This window comes from Corvus brachyrhynchos, unplaced genomic scaffold, assembly GCF_000691975.1.
Source record: "Corvus brachyrhynchos isolate BGI_N302 unplaced genomic scaffold, ASM69197v1 scaffold115, whole genome shotgun sequence".
Lineage (NCBI taxonomy): Eukaryota > Metazoa > Chordata > Aves > Passeriformes > Corvidae > Corvus > Corvus brachyrhynchos.
In genome coordinates, this window is record NW_008239553.1 from 356,230 (window position 1) to 382,665 (window position 26,436).

Genomic DNA, 26,436 nt, shown 5'->3' on the forward strand with positions numbered 1-26,436 from the left:
CCCTACAGGGCTTTAGAAGGGACTGAACATAAACACCAATGCATTATCATCTTCCTTTCTGCCCACTTCAGGAGCTTCGCTCTCTGAGATTATCCCAAATATATCTCAGTCTCTCAGCCATTTGTTGCTGGGTGATCAACTATATAGGTACAGAAACACTGCCAGGTGCTGCAGCACCTCTTTTTTTAATCTGTTTATCTGTACTTTCCTTTCCACAGTGTGTTCTTCTACACCTTCACTGTTTTTGTAACACGATTGAAAGGACTGGACCAGTTTTCTTCCCCTATTTAAAATACATAGGCTGTGCAAAAAATATGCAAGTTAGGGGGAAAGAATGAAGATTGACAGATTTCATGCATGACTTTGGTACGTAAGTTTTTATTTATTATCTTTAATTATTTTTTTCTTTAACAGTGAATTCTCATATCAGCATTTGTCATAAATCAAAAAAAATGTGATCTGAGTAGGAAAGAATACAGTTGTGCTCAGTATTCAGGTAAACAACAGTCACATCATATGAAGTTACTTTGCCAGTAAAAAAAAACAGAGGATCCTGGGCTAATAATTCAATTCCCACTTCAGTCCCCTCATGCAAGGGGTTCAGTACAATGTCTTTCCAGGGGACCGCACCCCAGTGGAAACAAGGAAACAGAATCCACATCAGCAGTAAGCAACATCTCTTGGTACCAGTCTGATCCATTATATTAATTGTACTACTTTCTGCAGATTGTCATTTCTACTCTCTAAAAAGCCATTCACTGAGGCCCACAGGTGAAATGCAATTATCTACTCAGAATGTTATTTCAAAACAATAAATCGATCACAACTATTCACGTACCTGATGGAGGAATGGGAGCTCAGAGCACCTGATGTGATCCCAGCTGACAAGGTGGCCTCTCTGCAACCAGCAAACTGGGACCTGCAAAACAAGAGCCCATGGGTCAGAAGTTACATGTCTTTTACAAAATACAAGGAAAACAACTCTTAACTGTGCCTTTGGAAGCACAAAAGAGACCCCCCCCCTCATTAACTATGCTAAAACCACTGGACTGAAACCTAACAGAGAAAAACCTGGCAAGGTGTGAGTTTTCATTAGTGTGACTGTAAAGGGATGGTGAAACCCACAGCTTGGCTCATGAAGCTGTCAGAATGACAACACCCACCGATGGCAGCAGGAGCAGAGCAAGGGGGACACATCACATTCTTGAGCTGGTGGGATCATGTTCTTCACTCTCAATGGGATTTAAGCTCCTTTCTCCCATGGGCACTTGTGAACATCCCACACAGCATGTTTCCACTTAGGCCCATATTCAAGCACTTCATTAGAACAGGGCAGCATTATCAGCTTCTTTGCATAATCTGAATGCCATTAAACACTGGATCAGATATGAGCACTTCATCCCATTAAACGCTGGATCAGATATGAGCATTTCATGGACTTGAGACTCAAAAAAGACATATACAGAAATCCTACACATCCAGAATATATAATGTATAAATCCAATTCTGGGGAGGCGGGAAGTTTTGAAAAACAGAAATACAAGAGCCTTAGAAGAAAAATTAAAAATCAGCTTTCTAAAATCAAAATGTTTTCATAAAACACAGAGCATTAGAATCTCTTTATGACATAATATTTTGGATTTTAAGAAAGTTATACTTCTGAACTTTTTGTATAACCACAAAAGCTAATTTTTCATTTATAGTCTTAAAAGAATGCTGAGCTCTCCACAAAATCTCATGCACACAGAAATTGAAAAGGTTTTATTAAACTTAGTAAACTAAACTTAAAAAAAAAAAAAAAAAAAACTAAAAAACCCCTATCAGTAGAACAGCAAAAGGTGTAATTAGTGGCACCACACTGTACAAAAGAATGAAGTAACTGCACATAGCACTGGACAAGACAAGGCAGATGGAAAATTAAACCTCCATCCTAGGTCAGGTCATTACCCACATGATGCCCTGCATTAAAACTTAACTTCACAGAATCTCAGGCTGGTTGAAGTTGGCAGGGAGCCCTGGAGGACATCTGATCCAACTGTCTGGTTCACACAGAGGCACTCAGAGCCAGTTGCCCAGAATTGTATCAGACAGCTTTTAAAGATCTCCAACCACAAGGCTGCACAACCTCTCTGGGAAGCCTGTGCCAGCACTCAGTCACCCTCACAGCAAGAGTATTTTCCTGATATTCAGACAGAACTTCCTCTGTTTCAGTCTGTGCTTCTGTTCCTGTCACTGGGCACCACTGAAAAGAGCCTCCCTCCAATCTTCTTTGTACCCTCCCTTCAGCTATTTGTATGTATTGATAAGATTCCCCCTGAGTCTTCTCCTCTAGAAGTTGAATAGTCCCAGCTCCTTCCTCTCAGCCCTTCTCAATTACTCATCTTTGTGGCACTTCACTTCCATCATGATAAGACTCACATACAAATGTACACTGCTTCTCAACTGCACATGAAATCTTGTCAGAGCCCACAGGACACTTGGCAAGTGCAGATATTAGATCCCTTCCTAATGCAAAGTGCCTGGGAATCAACACTCCAACAGCTTGCTACCAGCAGCAAAAAAGTGACATGGTGACACTTTCCTTGCTCCAGGAGCCCCGAGAACTGGAGAAGAAATGATGTGCAATGGCTCTACTCAAGTTTCTCACCCCCCATCACCCCAATTATGGACTAGTCGAAAGGCTTTGAAGGGAAGGCTTTTAAGGGAAGAATGTTTTAAGCAGAATAACAAGCGTTTTTATGCCAATGCAATGACTTCCATAGTTATTAAGGCAGAATTAGTATACTTGGAAGTGACAGAAACCATCAGCAATGGACAATTAAGAGTACAGATTAATCCTCAAAGACAAGGTACTTAAAGACCTAATAGCCTGACTGAAACCAGTGAGATCAGAGAGAGATTTAACTCTTTCAAAGGGCCTACAAGGCCTTTAATGCTTATTTTCCCAGTAGGCTTTCCCTGCCTTCGGTTCAAAGTCATCCAAAGGGTCAACTTCAAACACCTGTTTCAAATAAAGAGGATGACAGTGGAGAATTCAACCAGACAGACTCCACAGGAACAAACACAGATCTTCAACACTCCTGTCTGCTACTTCATGAGTTAAAAAAAAAAAAAACAACCAAACCTGCATTATTCTAATTACTGAATAAATGAAATAGATTAATTAGGTTGGACAGTCAGAAGAAATAAGGCCATTCCTTCCCATTTAAGCACACAGTACAGGAGACGCACCGAGAAGGGAAAAAATATCTATTGCAGAAATTAAACATTTCAAGTACAGCACTAGAAGATCTTTCAGGAAATAAGTGATTCTATATGGGGAAGGAAACTATGAACTACTGATTGCATCAGTGTGTCTTTACCCACTTCTGAACACTTCTGCTGCCTAGAACAGCATTACTGTGTCAGGCATGGAGCCTGAAGTGCCACGCAAGGTACAAAATCTGCTCCCCCTCATAATATCTTTTATCCAAATTGCATCTATAGCACAGAAACAGATTATTCACAACTGGGAAAATTCATCCAAACTTTGTTTCCCAGCAGCTTTTAAGAGAGAGGACTATAGAAGTGAAGCATGAATGGAGATCGTCTAGGGAGAATGCTGTGTAGTAAAAAGGACCTCACTGGGACAAATGTGTCTTTATTTTTGTTTCCAGCTTATTAGAACAAACAGAATCCCATATTTGTTCCAGTTTCAAATGGCAAAAGCAACAAAACCAGCAAAAATTTGAGTAAAATTAAAGGTGGAGGAATCTTTTCTATAATATTTCTGCTTTGTTTCCAAGCCAAGAAAGTGCTTGTATGTCTTCTGTATCCCTTGATCTAGTTGGATTTATAATCTTAGAGAGAGAATTTGACTGACCTAGTGAACTCTCTTTAAAGATCACCACTACTTTAACTCCTTTGCTGTAAATCCTTCCGCATTTTAGCACAGAGATCTACATATAAAGATAAAACTGACCAGGCACATAGCCCAGAAATAAATTCTGAACTTTTGCCTGAAGCAGAGGAGAAGCTCTATTGTCCACCTAATGAAACATATCTATAGGAAACATTACTAAAATCTAAAATTTAATTATAAAATTAAATTAAATCAATAGACTCTAAATAATTATTAAAATCTAAAATAGATTTCTTCCCTTTTCCCTTCCCTTCTGTTTTCATTTTTCTTTTTGTTTTATGAATTTATTTTCTCACATCTGCCAGAAAACTAGATAATAAGCAATGTCAGCATCCATTTTGTTGAAAATTTCTAAAACCATACTGACCCCATCAAAATATTGACTGCAGAGTTCTTCTTTTAACTTTTCCATTTAACTTTCAAATGATAAAAAATTTGAGGTCTCTTTGTTGTCATAATGCAGAAGCTCTGCTAGCCCAAGACTGCGGCTGTTGATTGTTCACTGAGGTTAACTCACATTATTGCAGAGAACAAGCTCAAGGCCAGTGCAACTTCAGGCTTACTTGACATCAATCACACTGTGACTTTGCAAACTCCTGCTACAGAAGCTCCCTTTAACAAAAAATTAAGCTTCTTTGCCTGTGATTATGTATTCAGCCTAACTAGTCCCAGTTAAAGCAAGAGGGATGTAAGGTCAAAAAAATGTTTCTGTCACCTTCCTTGCTTGGTGTTTGTTTAAATTCTGCCTGTCCTGGAAGGAGGAAAGTGCTGTTAATGTTTTGATAGATTGAATGAGAGTTTGTACTCAATAGCACTGCATTCAATACTTTCTTTAATCAAGTAAAATAATATCCTAGGAATATATATAGTGGATTTTTTGCATGAAAGTTTCAATAGCATTCTTAAAAATGCATACCCAGTGCTGACACTGAAACATATCCAATCATCTTAGAATCATAAATAATTACTTTTAAAGCCTTGTACAAAGGCAAATTCCTTGCTCTTCTGCAGCCACTCCAATTGTTGTAGGGAGCTCAGTTTCCAGGGGGAAGAAAAGAAGTATCACAAATGCAAACCAGAAATCTGAAGGGCAGTAGCATTATGGCCAAGGTTAAACAGATTAGATTAAATAAATTATATTTTCATCATGCCCTAAGTGCAACTAACAGGGCACTCTGTGTCCTGAGAGGGGAGACATCTCTAGCTCAAGACCTCCCTGCCTTGGTACACAAGGTTCAGCCCTGGCTGAAATTCGGGATTAAGAGCAGGCCTGAGTCAGCTGATGGGAATCCAGGACTCCAGGCAACTAGGTTCAGCCCTGGCTGAAATTCGGCATTAAGAGCAGGCCTGAAGTCAGCTGATGGGAATCCAGGACTCCAGGCAACTGAAAGGAGTGGGGAAGTCTCCAAATGCAGATTAGAAAACACCTGAACACCAGCCATGTGAGCCACAGTCCTTGCCCTTGCAGCTGGAGAGAAGCTCTAATGAGCATAACCTTCACAGGTAGGTCTCACCTGAGAGTGTGTTTTTAAGCAACGAGGATCACATCACACAGACACATCTGACGCAGCAGCCAGACAGTCATTACCTCTTCATCTCCCCTGATGTGTGAGACACCTTACCAAAAGAAGGCTTGTCAGAAAACTTTTTTTTTTTAATACTGGCACACTGAAGGCTCTATTTCACTAGGACCCAAAATCAGTACATTTACCAGCTCTTTCTGAAACATTTCCTTTCAGCATTATTAATTGGATTGTTTTCATCTCAAGGGAGAAAAGATTGGCAAAATGCTTTACCACCAATAAAGAATCACTAATTCTGACATTTATGTGGAAAAAGTGACTATCAAAAGAGTCATTCTGGCATAAGAATTTGATGGCTCATAAACAACACACCACCCCACCCCTGCCATGTCCGTGGAAGAGCCCTGATGGTGCTGTCTGCTGCCTTAAGACAGCATCATCTATAATGCCTACTACCAAAAGGCAGCTTAAAGCCTGGGGTATCAAAAGTCAATTGAATCTGGAATTTCTCAATGTATGCCATCCTGTAGCTGATTTTTGCCTTCTCTATATATCCTCATCTCACTATTTGCAGAGATCCTCAGGGACCACATTTCTCTGCTCTGCATCTCCTGAAGCACCAGAGCAGAAAGAGAAAAGGACTGAATTTTCTTTCTTTCTTTCCCTTGACAGAAATACCTCTGCTCCTGACAGGCTGCATGGTAGCAGAATGCTGCAATCTACTATTTGATAAGAAAAGGCAGAAATTATGAGCTCCACAGCCTCCCAAATCCAACACAGACATCTAAATATGTTATCCCTTGCACTGCGTATTAGCTTGGCACAGAAATTTTTTGTGTCAATGCTGTATACAGATTATTCACAAGTAAATAAGATTACAGCCAAGGCTGGGAAAGCTCATTCCCCAAATAATAAATTCCAGCAGCTCAAACAGAGATCACTACCATGGGGAATAGGACAGTACTGATTGACAAGAAGTCACCCAGCTTCACCCTCGAGCAACTCACGTAGCTGAGGTATTCCAGAGAATAAATCCATCTGATCTTCTCATATTTCCTCATCAGATATAATTTAGTAACAAGTATGCCTAAACTGTCCAGAAGCCAGCACAGTCCTGAGGAAAACAAAACCTTACATCAGGCTTCTGAAGGCTGCAGGACCAGATACAGAAACAAACCTGCAAGGAAGTGAGGATATCACTCCCATCCTCAGAGACCCAGCAGACTTCAGAAAAATGACAAGGGCCTTTTGCAATATATTTCAACTTCAACATATGAAATCAGAAAGATTATAAAATGTCAAGGCAATTCAATCTTTTGCTTTTGCTTACAAAGAGCAAGCCATTTATCTAAAGCACACTTAAGGGGCTTTGATCTTATCTGATTCTTAGAAGACATTTAAAATAGCAGGACAAGGAAGGTAAATTCTGTGCTCCAGGATATGACTTCAGACCTCTGAGAACAGGGACAGTTAAACAGGTGAGAACAAGGAGGAAATTAGTGTAGGATCACACCTGCCCTCCTCCCTAGCTTCCACTGACAAACAAACTATTGTGGTTCATCCCTAACCACAGCAGCAGCAAGGACAAAATTACCAGGAATTCACTGACTGTCAGTCCCACAATAGCCTGCACTGCTGCTGGCAGCAGGAGTTTTCAGGGAATTCCTCAGCTACGCAGCACTGAAATGGAAGAGTTGTGATGCTTTCTGCTTGTACCTGGGGACATCTTTCTGGTTGGGCTCTGCTCAGCAAGATTGGTGATCAAGACTTCATCCTGTCCCAGCTATGCCTGCTTCAGGTGGGCTTTCTTTGCTCTGGGACGAGACAGAAGCATTTAAAACACAGAAAATTTCAACCTATGGTTGAACACACATTTTTCACTGCTGTACAGTACCATGCCAGAGATGAACACGTTCTTTCCTGTGAAGACACACAACACTCACAATCACTGAGGTAAATTCAAGTAAAGAAGATTTTGTTATTTGCCTGGCTTTCATAAAGTTTTTTCCAGTTTCGGGCTGGAATTTCAGGTGTTTAAAAAAAAAAAAAAAAGAAAGAGGGAAAAAAAATCCCTGCCAAGAACAACCAAAGCTCTGGTAAGTGAGATATTCATCTCAGGAATAACTCCTTTATTTGCTATGGAGCTGCAATGAAGCTCAAGCTCTTGGGCCTTGCCTTGTTCTCACAAACTTGTGCCTGGCCCTCTACCTTCACTGACCCGAACTCAACATTCCAGCCTGATCTTAGACCTGCCTCATCTCCAAGCTCTGGATCACTGCCCTTTGGGCCATGGACACTGCTGGGCCACTTCAGGTAATGACACAACCTTGTCAGTATATTCAAGTTTTCTAAGCCTTAAAAGCTCCTTGAGGGAGAGGGGAAAAGAAAAAAAGCCTCCTCCATCCCAGCTCTAACTATAAGCTGTCATACAACCTTAGACAAGTACAAAAAGCTTTCAGCACAAGTCTAACATGCAGCCATGCATACTGCAAGATGATCCCTTTTCACTCGAGCTGTTCTGTGGCAGTATTTTCCAATGCTTTCTTCTTTGCCACAAAGTAAATCATTGAAATTTCTGCAACAAACCCACAGCAGTTAAATTGCCCACTTACCTTTCTCTATTATCTGATTTGCATTAATTACATTCAGCTTAATTGAAGCAATTATTTAGTTAGTACAAACTGGTGGTCATGAACGTACTCCTGTTGAAACATTTTGGGTTGCACACAGACCAATTACCTGCTGAATTGCACAGCACCTGATTCAAAGTTGATTCAAAGTTGAACAGAAAACCCTCTAGATGGTACACGGCTTTTGTTTTCAAAAAGCTGTGATGCCAGAGGAATGAAACTAAGCGGGTTGACAAATACAGCTTTGAAACACCTACCCTTCCATTAAATGAGTTTAACTTATTTAGAAATCAATAAATTATTCCCCATCTCTCCCACCAACAATAATATGTGACTGCTACTAATATGTGCATTGTAAGGGACAGGATGAGAACCTCACTTCACTGAGAGCTGAGTGCTCATGCATATACAGCACTTTAATAAGTAAACAACTAGATGGCATTACACAAAAGACAGGTGGAAGAAGGCTGGCCTACATGTCTTTCTTGAACTTAAGACACATCAGGTACTTGCCTAAGGATGCTTCACTGAAGTTAATGAATTTTGTTTGGGAATTATCTTAATTAATGCCTCTAAATGTACTTTTCTCCCACTTTATAAAGACAACTATGCCTGGGAAGTTTATGGAGACAGACAATTTAAAACACCCTCTTGAAAAACAGCTACCTCATGTGAAGGACAGAGACAACAATGAAGAGCTGAGACTTTATCTGGCTGGAATTCAGATTGCCAGGAAAAAGAATGGCCACTCTTAGGGACTGCACAGGACTGGTCAAAAAAAATGTAAAAATGTACTTCAAACGTGAAGGTCCCCATGGAAAGGTCAAGATATTTATCAAAATCCTCTGCTGACCTCCAAAGAATTTATACCCAGATCACAAGACACAGCCTTAACCTATTTACGAGTAGAACAAATCCACATGTGATGCTGATGCTCCTACCACCCTCCCACAAGGATGGATCATAGCACACATAGCTACAGGCCTCCCGAGTGACTTGAGAAATCAATGGCAAATATACCTAGACCTCATTTTTAAGAGGGCTGCAAATCAGCTGAGGATGAAGTGAGAAGGGACTGACAAAGTTTAAAAGACCAATTCATGCTTCTTGCTCTGCAAAGCAGCTGCTCACACCTCACGGGTAACTTTTCCTTAGCACTGAGTGTTCACTCTCTGGCAGCACTTGATCATTTTTCACCACACACCAAAGTCCCAGCCCAATACCAAAGGGCTGCCTCTCCTTCCTTTTCTCCTCTTCCCCTTAATTGAAAAGATTTCCAGGAATTAGCAGGCCTCCACATGTTTGTTTTAAACAGCAGCTTCTTTACATTCCCACTAAAAATACAGAAATCTATGAAGCCTAAGCGCCATTCTGCACAGAGGGTGCTGAAAAATTAAAATCCTTTTCTTCATTGGAATGAGCCCAAAATATTGTCATGCCAACTGTGGTTCTAAAGATGGAGGCAAGATAAGTTGAACAACAATCTACTGGAGCATAACACTTTAACAAACTGCAGATATATCCAACCCCCAGATAATTGACTAACAAATCACTGACAATCAGAGAAATGAAGGCCAGAATAAGGAAATTTCTTCTCACTTCCTATCACCTTCACCAGCACATCTTCTAATGATCCCAGCATTTCATTTTACATGATGCTAAAAAAAGGGAAGGCAATTCAAAATTTATGAGGAGCCAAGGGAACCTACTGAGTGCCACCTTTCCTGTTTCATTCCTCATGCCACTGGTATAAACTGGGTTCACAGTCTCCCTCACTTAACAGCCCTATGTATCTTGCATTCATCTGTCTCCCTGTCTGCTAGCTTTTAATACCATTTACCAACATTAATTTCTTCTCAGCTGCCTTTCTCCCTCCAGGGTTCTCTGTACAGCCCTAAGGGAACTCAGGAAAATACATTTTCTACCATTTATTCCCAGGTCCTCAGGGCAAGGCACTACACTCATCCTTCCTCAGGCTGAAGAGGACCAGGTGGGACACTTTCCACAAGAGGCTAAAAAGGCTGCTGTACAAACTTGGATGCTTACAGAAGTGACTTGCTGGTACTACCAGAGGCTCAGGAGCACAAAATGAAAGGGTAGTCAAAGCCAAGTTTTTTTTCTGTACAGGAGAGCTGTACACAGGAATGAGACCAGAAGAGTTGGGGTTTAAGATATAATGACAGTATAGAAATGCAAAAGTGCTTTTTCCTGGCAGGTATTTGTTTCTCATTTCCTGGGTTTTCTGTATATGTTCTACAGCATTTAAATCTAGCTGCTGGAGCCTCAAAAGCACAAAGGTACCTAATACAATATTCCAACCAAGTTCCTGTAAGAAATGCCTCAAAGCCATTCGACTGAAGGAAGAAGCAGAAACATTTACCATCAGGTGGCCTTCTCAGCTACAAAAATTTGCATCACAAGCGTCAGCACTCTAGTGCTACTTGCAAAAGCTAAGTCTGCCAGAGCTGAAAATAATATTCAGTAGCAATAAAAACTACTGGCTGTGGCTCGTAGTGAAGGAAAACTTTTTGGATAACAATTTCAAACAATTTCAAAAGGGTTGAGATACCAATTTCTGTATGGAACCAGTCAAGACTCAGTGTTGGTTAACAGCCAAGAGGCTCTGAGGAGGCCCATCTTTTACAGAGATTTCAACCTCCTGTCCGTCAAAGCAGAGAAAAAAAAAAACGGTAGCAAAACTGAACTGAAAGGTAAGGTGCCAAAGCAAAACTGAAGCTCAAGAGAGGTGACAATGTGATTTTCTGACATAGCCAGGACTTGTGATTCTCTGCTAGGTAGAATATACAGAAGGTTACAGAAAAATGTGGACAGATGAAGCAGCATATAAAAGCCTAAGGAGAGCAGTACACGAAACTTGTTCTGAGCCACTTTCTGACCCAGAGGCTAACCTAGACTGGGGTTCTGTTCCCTATGACAAGAGAAAGTGAGGAAAGATACAGCATGTCCTAGATAATATTTATTCACAATGCAATATTTAGAAAATCTTGTTTCCTCAAATAGAAAAAAAGAAACTGAACAGCAAGACAAAGTTGTTCAGGTTCTATTTCAGCTTCAACATTCTTGTCAACCTGTCCAGTATACAAAAGTTTACTGTCAGCTCTTTCCTGCTACAAGTACTTCCCTGACTGCTCACAGGCCTGCTTGCCAGCACCAGAGATACTTCTCACATTTTTCAAAAACACTCTTTCAAATACTCATTCCAGCAACAGATATCAAAATGATAAGGACAGCAGAACAGAACAACAGTTTACTCTTATCAAATAAAGGGAACAAGGTAGCCTTGGAGAACTAGATAAGGCCGACAAAACAAAAGTCATGCAAAACACAAGCAGGATGCCAGTTCAGCTCTGCAAGGCTAACACAGTAAAAGTTATGCAAAACAATGATATTGTGGTTACTCAAAAGTGGGGGTCGAGGGGCAACCTCCTAAAAAGGACACCAGACACTGAAGACAGACCCCAAAGAACCATATAGGGACTTCTGATAAGAGGTGTGACTATGTAGAATAAAGTAATGCCGACACATCAAGTAAGCGGGGAGAGCTAATGAATGTGTAATCAGTGTGTACGATAAAAGCTCTGCTTCCCCGACGCTCGGTGCACTCGAGCCTCCGAGTGACCAGCGCTGCTGCAGTGAGGAATGCCTGCTTTCTAACACTCAAAACTGTGTTAGAAAGTTTCTGTCGGGCCGATTTCGGTATCATTTTTGGCAACTCCCAGTGGAACACTCTGCCTGATCTCCCACGGATCCGAGGGATCTCTGGATCTTCACACCAGCACCGGGACTTTCCTGGAGAAGACCACAGATCCCCGGACCAGTCTGGGACACGGGTAAGATCCTATTTGATAATAAGGCATTCCTTTGGGAATTCTGCCCATATAAGACGTGTAGCTCTTCCAGTGCACTGGGTGGGTTATTTGATACTCCAGAATTCAGTATTTGACTGGTTTTATCGATTCATAATTGTTTTGCATTTGCATTTGTGTCTGTATCTGTATTGTATGATTTTGGGTCTAGTACTCAGAGATGGGTAGTGGACAATCTAAAAGGGGCATTTTGAAAAAATCCCCACTTGGTTGCATTTTGCAACATTGGAAAAAGATTGGGGGTCCCCCTGGGGGAACAGCAACCAGGGAGAATTTAATTAAGTGTTGTAATCAGCGGTGGCCGTTGTACAAACTAGACTCTGGAGAAAAGTGGCCACAAAATGGAACCTTGAATTATAATACACTGTTAAAGTTAATGTTGTTTTTAAGACAGGAACAGAAATGGGATGAGATTATGTATGCTGATATGTTTTTCACTTTACGGAATCATCCGGAATGGCAGAAAGATTGTGGCTTGAATCCAGCCACCTCAGACCCTTTTGTGCTGGCTCTTGAAAAGGACAATCAAGGAAAATGGTTAAAACATTGTTGTTCTATGTGCAGCACAGGACAAACTTGTTCTAAACATCTCCCCAGTATGAAGAATGATTTAGATGTTATGGTCAGTCCTAACTGCAGGCTGGACGGGGGAACAGAAAATCAGGCTGCTGAGACTGATATTATGAGGGAACTAACATGTAAAGACGTGGATTTAGCAGGTCTAGAAGAGAAGACAGAGAGGCCAGGGAGGATGTATCAAAGAGCAGAGGAGAAGACAGAAGAGACAGAGAGGATGTATCAAGGAGCAGAGGGTTTTAGTCCAACTGCAGAGAGAACTAGAGCTGAACACAGAGATGTGAGAGCAGCTGCCTTCCATGAGGCAGTCGGTATGGATGGTCCAATTACAGTAAAAGTTCCATTTTCAATAATGGACCTTAATAATTGGAAGTTGATTGCTGGCACCTACCGAGATGACGCAGACAAAATGGCAAAAGCATTTGAAATGATGATAAAAATCCAGGATCCTGACTGGAAGGATATAGATACTATGTTAGAAATGCTGTTTGACAGTACAGAAAGAGAGATGGTTGTTAAAACCAGTAGGAGGTTTGTGGAAGAACAAATTTTGACAGGTAACTTGTCAGGTACCTTGGACATTAATTTTCCCACTGTGAATCCAAAGTGGGACCCTAATGTGCCCATGTTTAGAGAGAGATTAAATAGATACCAACAATGGATACTATATGGAATTAGAAATGCCATACCAAAGGTTATCCATATGTCAAAATTATTTGAAATTAAGCAGGATGGTAAGGAATCACCTACCGAATTTTTAAATCGCCTGAAAGAAACAGCTCGAAAATATACTAATCTTGATCCTGAAACAGAGGAAGGAAAAACTCAATTAGCCCCCATATTTGTGGGGCAATCCTCAGATGATATTAGAAGGAAATTACAACAGGCTCAGGGACAAGACCAGTATGATTTAGGGAAACTGTTAGATGTTGCTTGGGGAGTTTATCAGAATAGAGAAAGCCAGCAAGAAATAACTAAACAAAAAGTAGTTGGAGTTAATGAAGGAATTTCCAGAGGAATGGTGCCCCCGGGGAAAGGAAGGGGACAAGGATGCAGACAACCTACCTCAAACCCCCCCAGGAGACTTGGTATTAATCAATGTGCATACTGTAAGAAAGACAGGCATTGGGAAAGGGATTGTTTGCAGTTGCAACACATGAGCTCCCCTCCCGTGGCTGTCACTGATGATGACTGAGGGGGACCAGAGGATTCTGCCCCAGCAGAACCTCTGGTTACAGCTAAGCTGGGGAAGAAGAAGGTAAATGGGAAGGTAGAATTTTTTGTAGATACAGGAGCTAGTTACTTAGTGCTAAATACAGTCAGAGGAAACTTGAGTAATGTTTCTGTAACAATTGTTGGTGCAACGGGGAATCGCAAAACTCGGCCATTTTTCAAGCCCATTCATTTTAAATTAGGAAAACAGTGGATGACTCACCAGTTTTTGCATCCACCCAATTCACCAAAGCCTCTCCTTGGGAGAGATTTATTGGAAAAACTAAATGCTGAGATTAAATTTAATAATGGCAAAATACAGGTTATTATTCCAGAACCTAATTATGTGGAAGCCTCTATTTTTGCATTACAGTATCCAAAATGGGATCCATCTGCCAGTATCACTTGAGGATGCAGTGATTCTGATAGTCTCGGCTGGAGAGGTACCCAGGAGATCCAAAAAAGCAGAGCCTGTAAGAACTAAATTGAAATCTGGAGCAGGACCAGTAAGGCAAAAGCAATACCTTTTGAAAATAGAAAGTCATAAGGGGTTATTACCCCTTGTGGAAAAATTTATAAAATATGGCCTATTGAAGGAATGTGAATCCAGATTTAATACCCCTATTTTGCCAGTTAAGAATGTAAACTGAAGGAAAGGCTTACCAGCTGGTACAGGACCTTAGTGCCATAAAAAAGATAGTAGAAAATACACACCCAGTAGCAGCAAATCCTTATACCTTACTAACAACCTTGAGTGAAAAATTTAAATGGTTTATGGTATCAGATTTGAAAGATGCCTTTTTCTGTATCCCTTTGAGTACTGAGAGTCAAGAGCTATTTGCTTTTGAATGGGAAAATCCAAACAGAGAGAGAAGTCGTCAACTGACTCGGATGGCTCTACCACAGGGGTTTAAAATTAGCTCCACCATATCTGGAAATCAATGGGAAAAAGAACTGGAGGAACAGGAAAATCAGAACCCTATTGAAGTCTTGTTACAGTATGCAGAAGACATTCTGACAGCTACTGAAACTAAACTGCAACGCTGGGATCAGACTGTGGCATTGTTGAATTTTCTGGGACTAAGTGGATACAGAGGATCCAAAGACAAAGCACAAATGTTCCAGACCACAGTAACCTGCCTGGGATTTGAAATTCTCCAAGGACAAAGGAGGCTGGGACAGGAATGAAAAGAAGCAATTTGCCAACTCCCACTGCCACGAATGGTAAGAAAATTATGTACATTTCTTGGGATGGTGGGATGGTGTCTCCTGTGGCTCAGCAGTTATGGGCTGCTAGTAAAGCCATTGTATGAGCTGTTGAAGACAGCTGAGAAGGACTTTATAGTCTGGACTGATGATTCATGGGCTGCCTTTTTACAACTTAAGCAAGCCCTTATGCAGGCCCTGCTTTGGGGCTCCCAGACCCCATGTGCCTGTTTGAACTATTTATCTATGAAAGACAAAACATAGCACTGGGAGTACTGTCGCAGTTCCCTGGGGAGAAGAGGAGGGCTGTAGCCTACTTTTCAGAGCAACTAAATGTCAGCCAAGGCTGGTCTAGTTGTCTGAGGGCAGTAGCAGCTACTGTTATCCTGATCCAGGAAGCGTGAAAACTGACTTTGGGACAAAGCATTGTCATTTTTGTACCACACATGGTGCAGTTGGTACTCAAGCAAAAAGGGGGCTACTGGCTCTCTCCCAGCCAGATGCTAAAGTACCAGGTGGTCTTGCTGGAGCGGGACAATGTGACAATCAAAACAACTTCTATCATTAATCCTGATGTGTTCTTATCTGCCCAACAAGTAGAAGGAACCCCAGAGCATGACTATGCTTTGCTTTGTTTGCTTACAAACTATAGAGGAAGCATATTCCAGCAGACCTGACTTACAAGACAGACCCTTGGAAAGTCCTGATTGAGAGTTGTTTACTGATGGGAGCAGCTTTGTCCAAAATGGAAAATGACTATCTGGATATGCAGTGACGACACACCATGAGGTAACTGAATCAGGGGCGCTCCCCTCCAATGTGTAATTGCACTCACTTGAGCTTTGGAAGTGAGTACAGGAAAATGAGTTAACATTTAGACTGATTCAAAATACACTTTCGGAGTGGTGCATGCATGCAGGGCCATCTGGCAAGAAAGAGACCTTTTGACATCTAAAGGCACATTGATCAAAGGTGGAAAGCAAATCTTGGACTTACTCAAAATTATCCAGAAACCAGCAGAAGTTGCTATTACGCACTACAGTGCACATCAAGCAGGTAAGACCAAACTGGAATTGGGGAATTGTTTAGCTGATAAGGCTGCCAAAGAGGCTGCAGAAAAAGGCATGTTTGAAAACATATCTTTAATACCCCTGCCAGAAATACCTCTCCCAGTAGAAAAAAACAGAGTATAGTGCTAGGGACTGTCAATTAATTGAAACCTGAGAAGCAAAATTTGATCCACAAAGCTGGGCAGTTACTCCAACCAGGCAAGTAGTGGTCCCAGAACCAATCTTGAGTGAAATAGTGGATTGTGAACATAAAGGCACTCAGAGGAGTACTGAAAAACTTTTGAAACATTTGCAAAAATCTATAATTGGGTTTAAAATGGCTCAGATTGTACAGGCAAGAATACAACAATGTACAGTCTGTAAAAGAAACAACCCTACCACAGTTAAAAACTAGTGCTAGGAGCCATGAAATTTGGAAATGTTCTGGGTGAATACTGGCAGATTAATTTCACTGAATTACCCAGAAAAGGGGGGTATTAACACCTCCTAGTTCTGGTGGATAACTTTTCTGGATGGCCAGAAGCCTTCCCCTGTCACACCAATCAGGCTAAGGAAGTGACTAAAATACTGTTGCATCAGGTAATACCTAGATTCAGGGTACCTTTGGGAATGTCATCAGCCAGTGGTTCCCACTTCAATGCAAAAGTGGTACAAGAGGTTAGAAAAGCCTTGGGAATAGCATGAGATCTTCATACTCCTTGTAGACCCCAAGCCAGTAGCAAAGTAGACTGAGAGAATCATACAAATTGCGATTTGGTAAAATATTGGTCAGGAAACCTCCATGACATGGGTCCAAGCCTTATCTGTTGCTGTACTTCAAGTTAGAATTCAGCCATGGGACACCAGCAAAATAAGCCTCTATGAGTTGCTATATGGTCAACCCTACCACTTACCACACATTCCAGGAGACACACACCTAAAAGGAGGGGTCGACTTGAATAATTACCTCATTTCTCTTCTTAAAACTTCATGGGATTTACAGCAAGCAGTGGTCATCTCCAGACTGATGCGATTGGACACACCAGCACACGAGTTCCAACCAGGAGACTGGGTCTGCTCGAAAGACTGGCGAACGTCTCTGCTCCAGTCAACGTGGAGGGGACCTTTCCAAGTACTACTGACAACTTTAACTGCATTCAAACTGGGCAGAGTAAAATCATGGATACATTTTTCCAGAACTAAAAGGGCCAAATCCCCTCAGGTAATCAAACAAACCAAGATGCTTGTTTTGCTATCAAAGCTGTAGAGTGTCTACAGATATCCAGGAACTTTGAAGACAAACACAGATTTTTACAGCTCCAGATGACGCCTCCTGGGGATCTGAAGGAATCTGGACCAAACTTAATGCATGGTTACCCAGCTGGACTTGGTTAAAACATCTCTTGATAGCTGTCACCATAATAACTGCTATGTGTGTTTTAGTTTGCATGATGATTCAGTGTTATAGCTACTGTAATGCCTTATGCTATTAGCTGAAATATAGATATTACTACACTAGTTCCCATAAGAAACTTAGTCGCAAGAAAAGGGGGGACCTGATAAGGACAGTAGAACAGAATAACATTCTACTCCTATCAAATAAAGGGAAGTAGATGAGGCTGACAGAACAGAAGTCAAGAAGACACCAAAGAACCATATGAGGACTTCTGATAAGGAGTGTGACTATGTAAAATAAAATAATCTATATATATATCCAAAAAAAAGGGATAGCTACTGAATATGCAATCACCGTGCATGATAAAATCTCTGCTTACCCAACACTTGGGACACTCAATTAATTAGAGGAAGGATTCTCTGAGTGATAACGTTCTGCAATAAGATGCCTGTTTTCTAAACTCAAAACTGTGTGAGAAAGTTTCTATCTGGCCAATTTCAGTATCTAAGCTCCAACTGGCCTTGCATAAGGAGCAAGGTGTTTCACAAGGCCAGCTCTGCAGGGCGTTCAGCACACCACCAGGATGCCATGCAATAACCACTTAAACTGCTGTGGTAAAACACTTGGGTCTAGCTTGAATAGAAAGGGGGGAAAACTGCCAAGTTCCTAAGTAGGGCTCTAATAATAAGAAAATTGAAAATTTAACCTTAGCAAAGGTGCAGATTACAATCCTAGACTATAATGTTACAAACAGTGCTAAAATACTGTGTATCTTCAAAGTAGAAGTCACTTGAACATTTAACAGCAATTGAAGAGCAGCAAGCCCTACTTTGCTAGAAAAGAATAACATCTTTAATTGAGCTTTTAAAAAGTGACCAGGACTTTACAAGGGTAGATTCCTAGCATTACTTGACATGGAGACCGTTTAAATAACTTCATGTTATACATCATTAAGCTGAAACATTCAAAACCAAGGTAGAGAACAAAGCACATCAAGATTAAGTGATCTGCCCAAGGTCACCTGAAAATTTTTCTGAGAGGCAAGCAGAGAAACTAATTTTTGACAAATCTCAATGACCTGACCAGAAAAACAGCCTTTCCTCTAACATTTTATCTTGGAGTCATCATATGCAGGTGCAAATATTTATGTAAAGGCTATGCTCATCCCTGAAAAGAAGTGCAAGCAGGTATCTCCTGAATTACCCAAGCAAACTATGTACTATAGCAAAAATTGGGTGTACGCAAATCAGAAATGAGTCAGTTTAGTGCTCAGGGTGTGCTCTGTCACTAAAACAGAATGCTGTCTTGGGTGGAATAGATGTCCCCATCATATTTATAATGAAGCTAATCAATTTGGGGATTGTAAAATAACCCCGTCCAGAATCTTGATGAAACACATGACATGACTTCCAAGGACTCTATTGTTAAAGACGCTTTTTAACTGGAATTTCAATAATTAATCATGTTTTGGGGTAGTTTTATTTCTGTGTGGCTTACCCTTTGATGATCTAATTTACATTCATAATGATCTGCTCCCTTGTGGATTAATTGCTTGTGTTATTTTCTCTATTAATCAGATGTCAACATTTGCATTACAGATGACTGTTTGCATTATTTTCACACTACTAAATCTGGCAGCATGGTACTAATGATAAATACTTTCCTCAGTTCTAGACGTGAGACAGTGAGTCTCAGTCCTTTTAAACAAAGGCATTATTAGGATCTTACCACTCTTCTGAAGTAGCCTGGTCATTCTGTGGTATTAGCCACATATATTTATTATGTCTAAGAATTCTTTTTTTTTTTTTCTGCAAACTATAAGTGCAGTAATATTTAGTTCACCCATTGCTGTCAAACAAGCCCTGAGCAAAGGGCAGAGGGTTATGAATCTGAGGCCATCATAGACTTTTTTTCCTAGATCCCCCTCTACCTTTAAAAGAGTTTCACACTTTCCAGCTACTCACCGCAACTCCTTCCTGGGTGTTCCCCACAGTGTTGCCTGAAGAGCTCATTTTTGTCAAAACTGGATACTTACACTTAGGAATAATAAATTATCAGTGCTAGTATAAAACAACACAAATCACTGTCCTGAGCTAGGCAACCTCATTGTGCCTGGAGGAGATAAGGAAGTGCTCACTCACACTGCTCTGTCCCTGGGCCAGCGAGGCAGCAACCTTTGCCAGGTGGCTGTGCACTGCCACCTCCTTTCCAAAGGAACACACCTGGACCCTGCAGGGTGCACCTCTGCTCCCAGACGGTGGCACTGCATTCAGCCCTGATGACTTGCTCATGATTCTCTCCCCAGATGTGACTCAGACACACAGGCCAACAGGGGGAGGAGGAAGAGCCTGGCTACCCCCAGTGCCCAAACTTTGCTGCTGCATCCTCACTTATCTGTAAGGAATTGGGAGCAATAGTAGCTCCAGCGATGCTCTGCCTGGGCTGCTACTCTGACACAGAGGTTTGGGCATGGTAGGGTTGTTCTTTGCACAGGAACAACAGAGCACTTCACAAGCCCAAACCACTCTCACATACAAGAACAGTCAAGGCCAAACTACATCAGATTATTAAGAGAAATTGTTTCTATACAGAAGCATCCCTGGCCCATCTGGGTCAGCAGTTTCAATAACAGACTGGCTATCCTCCGAGTAAAGTTTTGCTAAGCTCTGCCAGTTCCCACTTTTACAGAGGCAGAGAACAACTTGGACATGCAAAATCTTTAAATAAGTAAAATGCTAGCATCAGGAGCATAAACAAATGGTGCATCACAAGCAAACAAGGTGGTAGCCACACTTTATACAGCACAAGATAAAATTCCCAGCAGATCTGTCACACACATCTGAAACCCCTCATCTGAGGGCTCCCTCTTCTCCTTTAACCAGCACTACAACTGCTGCCTTGAAATCTGTCACATAAGAAGCAGTCCTGTGTTTGCCACAGAGGTTTCCAAGCTATTTCTTTAATTCTGGGATGGTTAACATTTCCTCCTTGTGACTCCAGTCAGACAGGAAGACATAAAGACCGCCTCTGCCCATTGCTATACAGGAACTTTTTCCCTACCCCACCAAAAAAAAAAAAAAAAGGGATCCATTCTCCCTTGTAACACTCCACACTGCACAAGCAGGACTGTCAGTTGTGGAGTTCAAGAATAAGTGACTTTTGAGGAGGTGCCTGGTACCTGCACAGCAACACTGACAGGCTGTCTTACAAGGAAAGACAAATTGAAGGAAATGTATTACATCTTAAAGTGATTAAGCCCTTTCTAACACGTGTTTGATTCCCTATTCAGCTCCTTCCCTAGGGCCAAAACACAATCTATTCCATTCCCAAACAGCATTATTTTTTTCTGCAGACATAAGGAGGGCTGCTCATAGTGTAAAGTACTTTTTAGGTAAGTAAATGTCTCAAGGTGGTCCTCAGTAAGAATAGCTTCAAATCAACCTGGTCAGCATAAGGCATCTGCAGCAAGACATGAAGTATTAAAGTACTGGCCAGTAGAAGCTCAACTAGGCAATAACTGGGAATGTTACTTCAATAACCCATTTATGGAATGCCCTCATTTTCCAGCCCATGAATATAGTCCCTCCCTTGAATTCATGGTCTGGTTAGTAAAGCTCAGCAGATCTATTCATTTTGGACACAAATAATACCTTTGTATCTGCTGGCAGATGTTGTGCAGAAAGCTGCACATTTCACAGCATAAAGCTTTCCATAGATATTTCATTTCTTGTAGCATATTGTTGGAATTATGTCATTCCTGTATTGTATCAGTTCTTCCCCATCTTTTCATACCCTTTCAATTACACCTTTGGTCTTGCATCATATTCCTGGGGTCATTAAGTACCTGAACTGTAAATATTCCTATTCTCTGCCACAAGAGGACAGAGAGGAAATTGTGCAAGGCAGGTCAGAGTAGCCTCATCTAACAAGAAATGAAAGCCTGGACTTTGCGTGCAGCTCTGAAGCTTGTGCTACTGAGCTGCCATAATGACATATTACATCCCATTAATCTGCAATTAAACACTGACAGAGACTGTCAATCTAATACCCTATCCATTCAGCAGAACTAAATGTACCATTTCTGTCCCCAACACCGTTCCTATGACTAAAACTTTTCAAAATAAAGTTAAATGTGAGATGTAATGGAGTGAGGAAGAGCCCAAATTCTGAATTAAGCAGGAGTGAGATTACCATGTTTATAGCCTCACCACATCTGTGACTGTAAAGCCTGAGACAACAAAATGGCTCTGCAGGAATATGTGCAAGCACAGAAATAATCTGCTAACACCTATAGCAAACTCGTAGCTTGTTCTCACAAATCCCCCTGGGACAACCAACTTTTTGCTATCTATATGTGCTCACTGCCTCTGAGAGACACAGTACTCCTCAGTGCTGGAAGTGCTCCTTGGTATCCATTACACCTGCCCCCAAAGCACACCACATTTCCCCATGGTTCACCTTACTCAGCTTGGCAGAACTATCAAGGTCAAAACTCTACCACACACGCACAGCTGAGAGACAGGAGCGCTTGAACATCACTGCAGGCTTTAGATGAGCCACAAGCTAGAGGACAGCACAGTCTGGGGGATGGAACACAGGCTGAGACTCCCTGTCTCCTCTGTTGAAACTGCAGAAAGACATCCCCTTTACACACTGTAGTGCCACTGAGTTATTGTCCAGTGGTTGCTGCTGTCACTCTGCTGGTGGGAGTACTTGTGCAAGCACTGCCGGGTCTGCTTTGGGTAAAACCCATCAGGACAGATCAACCCAAAAGCTGCAAACTGTTTACAATAAACTGATAGATTCAGCCTCCCGCAGACTGCCCTGCTGTCAGATCTCTGTGGGATCGTCACCAGCTCTGAAAAGCACTGACGGGGAGTGACATCCTAGCTGACACAGCTGGAGCCAGAAGGGGACATCTGGTAAGAGCTGGAGGCCTCATTCCAGGAAAACATGCCAGTCAGGGGGAAAAGAAGGCGGTTCCCAAGTGCTGTTCTGAGTGGAAACTTTATCAACACAACTGCTGTCTTAAATGACACCATGAGGCTGTGAGCTCTCCTGGACTGTGGGGCTGCTCCAGGGCTGAACTCAGACACAGCATCCAAACTAGTTCTCTATGTCCCCTGCAGCCAGAGCAGACACACTTCAACTGAGCATGACTTATCCACCCTAAAAAAGGCATATGAAATAGCTGGAGTGAAGCACTTTCTGGCCTAGATGCTTTAATTTCAGACAGCTGGAGATAGATGAGATGAATGCCACTTTGATGGACTGAGCCCTGCCATGATGGGATCCAGCACTCAGGGCTGCAGCAGAGTATGTACATCTACTGGGTGACTTTAGGTTTCCTTCCCAAACACATTAGAACACTCAGTTCAATTTCAGTGCTACTCAACAATTTATATAGCTCTTTATGTTTTGAAAGCATTAAGGAATTTTAAAATTCCAAACCAAATAAAGAATCACAAACACACAAATGACCTCAACGTTCTTCACGATGTGCCAATCCTGCAGCATTAAAAAGCACAGCAGCCACTCCAGAAGAGCATGAGGACCCCTAAACGCTGGGTTTGAGACTGCTCCTGCCCTTCCTGCTCTCACATAACTGGTAACTCTCAGTTCCCATCCACACCCAGATGAGAACTCAGTAGTAATTGTTTCTTGTGACAGGACTGTCACTTTGCCAATGGCACGAATGCTGCTACAGACAAAATTAACCCCAGTAAATGAGATTGCTGATTACACTTGGTTATCTGAACAGCTATATTCTTTCTCTTTTTTAACCAGCTACAAATCTTAGTTTTTGCTGGGTTTGGTTTTTCTTTTAATCTCAGTATTCACAAAACAAATATATATGCTAGGTGTTTAGGGCTTGCAAAAGCACCTGCAATACTTGGCAAGCAAATGTTCATACACTTGGGGTGCTTGCAATTGTCTGGTCACTTCAAGTCAGTTCAGCAGAGTTCAGCATCCATGAAACTGCTGACAACTAAGGAACGACCAGACATGCCATGCTGCCAGTCATGGGCATCTCAGCCATTGGGCATCCAAACTTAGAAGCCATTCATGAGTCTGAGTCAGGGAGCTGATGTTTGGGGAGTGAATGCAGTATAGCAAATAAACCAGTACTTTGTCATTGAGAAAACAGAGAAACATCCAGAAAATAAAGACCCAGCCTACAATGACCCTAATGTATAGCTTACAAACAAAATCAAAAGTCACCCAATTCATAGCACAATCCATACTGTAAGCTTTAGCAACAAGGACACAGCCAAATAAACATTTCCAGAATTAGCACACTGCGTTGAGTGCATATTTGCAAAATCAATATAATTCACCAAGAAAAAAATGCCCATTTGGATGTGGATCATGTACATGGCTACTTTCTCCTGCCTGCAGGGCCATAGCTGGCAGGCACAGTAGGAAGTACAGAGAACATGATTCATGTGATGATGTAACAGCATTGCCAGCTCTCACAAAAAATTCACTGATCACAGCATTTAGCACTTGCAGGACATTGCAAGAGTCCTTGATGTAAAGTGAGCAGCTCCTCCAGCTCTATTATTTTTAGGTCTGCTAATTTAAGCAGAGTTCTATGTAGGACCCTGAGGCAAAATGCTCCCTAACCATCTGATTTGGAGATTTTTTTTCTCCACCAGGGACTTGCAAAGGTATTTTCCTCCATCTTAAGACAAAGCTGTGCCCACCACATTCAAGCTCTGTCATTTCTTGTTCTTCAGCTTCTGTAATCTTCTCCGTTTTCCTCCAGCATTATTTTTTATTCTGCATACCAAAGAGCCATACAGGACAAAAAATGCAAAGCCTGTAGAGGAAAAACTCATGAGGAACGTGGGTGGTGATTACTTTAGCTGTGAAAGAGGAACAATGGAGGAGTCAGTGTCTCAGCACACAGGAAAGTGTATGAAGGTGAATGCATTTGTATGTGCCCTCACAACTACATTGTGGACCTCCCACTCCTGCAACACAGCATAAAGGTCAAAAGAGATATTAAATTCAAGATATATAGTCTTCTGAGAATTTTTCTTTTTTTTTTTTAAGAAACCTCATGATTTAGTTTGACCTCTTGAGATCAGCAACATTTTATGGAACCCAACTCCTGTCTCCAAGTAACCAAGGGCAGCTTCTACTCCCTTCATATCAAAGACAACATCCTACCAAAATATCTGGTTGAGAGATGCATCCCTTCTGACTGCAACTAAGCCAGAAAGCTCCTTCGTCCTAATTGCAAGTGAAAAAGACCACAAGTCTTCCCTCTGCATCCAGCACAAGACCCCTGCAAGAAATGCAATGTCTGCACATACAGGGTAGAATACCGTAAGGAAAGCTGAGCAGATTCAGACATTGTCGAAGTACTTTGTATCAGTGGTGAGGAGGAGAAGGCTGAAGAAGCAGGCTGCTTTCATTAAAAACCCTCTTAGGATGCTGGACACCCAAGCAGGTGGAGATGTGAAGCCAGCACTGAGCCTTAAGCTGCTGCATTGGTCATTTAAATGAGGCAGCTCAGCTGCAGCTCACAGCTGCAGTGCACAGCACTGTTCAAGTGCAAGGTCTGCTTAGTTTGACTTTAAACCTCCTGCTCGCTGTGCTGGGTTAGCCTTGGCTAAGAACTAAACGCCCTGCCAGGCTCTCACTCACTCTCTCCTCTCAGCAGGATATGGAGAAATTAGTAAGAATAGGAATGAGAAAGCTTGTGGGTTGAGATATAGACAGGAAGATTGCTTATCAATTACTGTTGCAGGCAAAGCAGGCAAAACAGACATGACCTGATGAAAATTACTTATTGCCAAGTAAAACAGATGCAGGTAAAGAGAAACAAAACCACAAACATTAAAATACCTCCTTTCCTCTTCCCTCTCCCAGGCTCAACTTCACTGCTTTTCTCAAGACTCCACCCCCCACCCCAAGCAGCATAGGGGTTGGGGGCTATGGTCATAGAATCATAGAATGATTTGGGTGAGAAGGGGACTTAAAAGATCATCTAGCCCAACATCCTGCAATGAGCAAGGACATCTTCAACTAGCCCTGTTCAACCAGACCCTGATTGCATGTTTCCAGAAATTGCCCAGAGTGGTGGGCATCCACCATCTCTCTGGGCAACTTCTTCCAATGTTTTACCACCCTCATCACAAAAAAGCCTTTTCCTTGTATCTAGTCTGCATCTATCTTCTTTCAGTTTAAAACCATTTGCCCCATCCTATTCGGGTAATGTAATCCTGCAATAATAATAGTAATAATAAAAAAATACTAATACTCCTGTAATCATAACAGGTCCTACTAAATAGTCTACCCCCATCTTTTTATAAGCCCTTTAGGCATTGAAAGGCAGCAGTAAGGTCTCCCCAGAGCCTTCTCTTCTCCAGGCTGGACAGCCCAAACTCTCTCAGCCTGTCCTCACAGATATAGTGCCCTCAGACCATTTTTGTGTCCCTTCTCTGGACCCATTTCAACAGGTCCATGTCTCTCCTGGACTGAGGACCCCAGACCTGGATGCAGAACTCCAGGTGGTGTCTCATAAGAGAAGAGTAGAGGGCCAAAATCACCTCCCTCATCTGGCCACACTTGTTTTGATGCAGCCCAGGACAGGATTGTCTTCCTGGGCTGCAAGTGCACATTGCTGGGTCATATTCAGGTTTTCATCCACCAAGTCCTTCTCAGCAAGGTTGCCCTCAGTCCCTTCATCCCACACAGTCTGCATTGATACCAGGGGAACATCCCTCAGCTCGTATGAGTCATCCACAGGCTGCAAGTAATACCTGTCTCGCATGGAGCACCAACTCCTTCCCTGACATTGGTGCTCCCTCTGCTCTTTCTCACTTTTTTTTCTCCCCTCCTCCTCTGCCTGTATGATGTTGTTTGCCCTTTCTTAAATATGTTTTAACAGAGGCACCACCAACCCACCTGATAGGCTGACTTTTGGCATGCAAGTGCTTCCCTGTTCATTTCTGGAGAGTAAATTAGATAATCTGAAATAAAGCAACCTAAAATAAGACAAAAGGTACGCTAAAAGATTTCAAGACAGTAAGAATATTTTCCTT

General features: G+C 41.8%; 1 protein-coding gene across 3 annotated transcripts in view; it reads right to left on the bottom strand.

The window, feature by feature from the left end:
• Positions 1–26,436, bottom strand: part of TSPAN4 (tetraspanin 4) — a 405,419-nt gene that overhangs the window by 269,621 nt on the left and 109,362 nt on the right. For all 3 annotated transcript variants that reach the window (XM_008639353.2, XM_017741869.1, XM_017741868.1), the window contains one exon: positions 839–919. The gene's annotated coding sequence lies outside the window, so the exon portion shown is untranslated. The remainder of the gene's footprint in view (positions 1–838; positions 920–26,436) is intronic.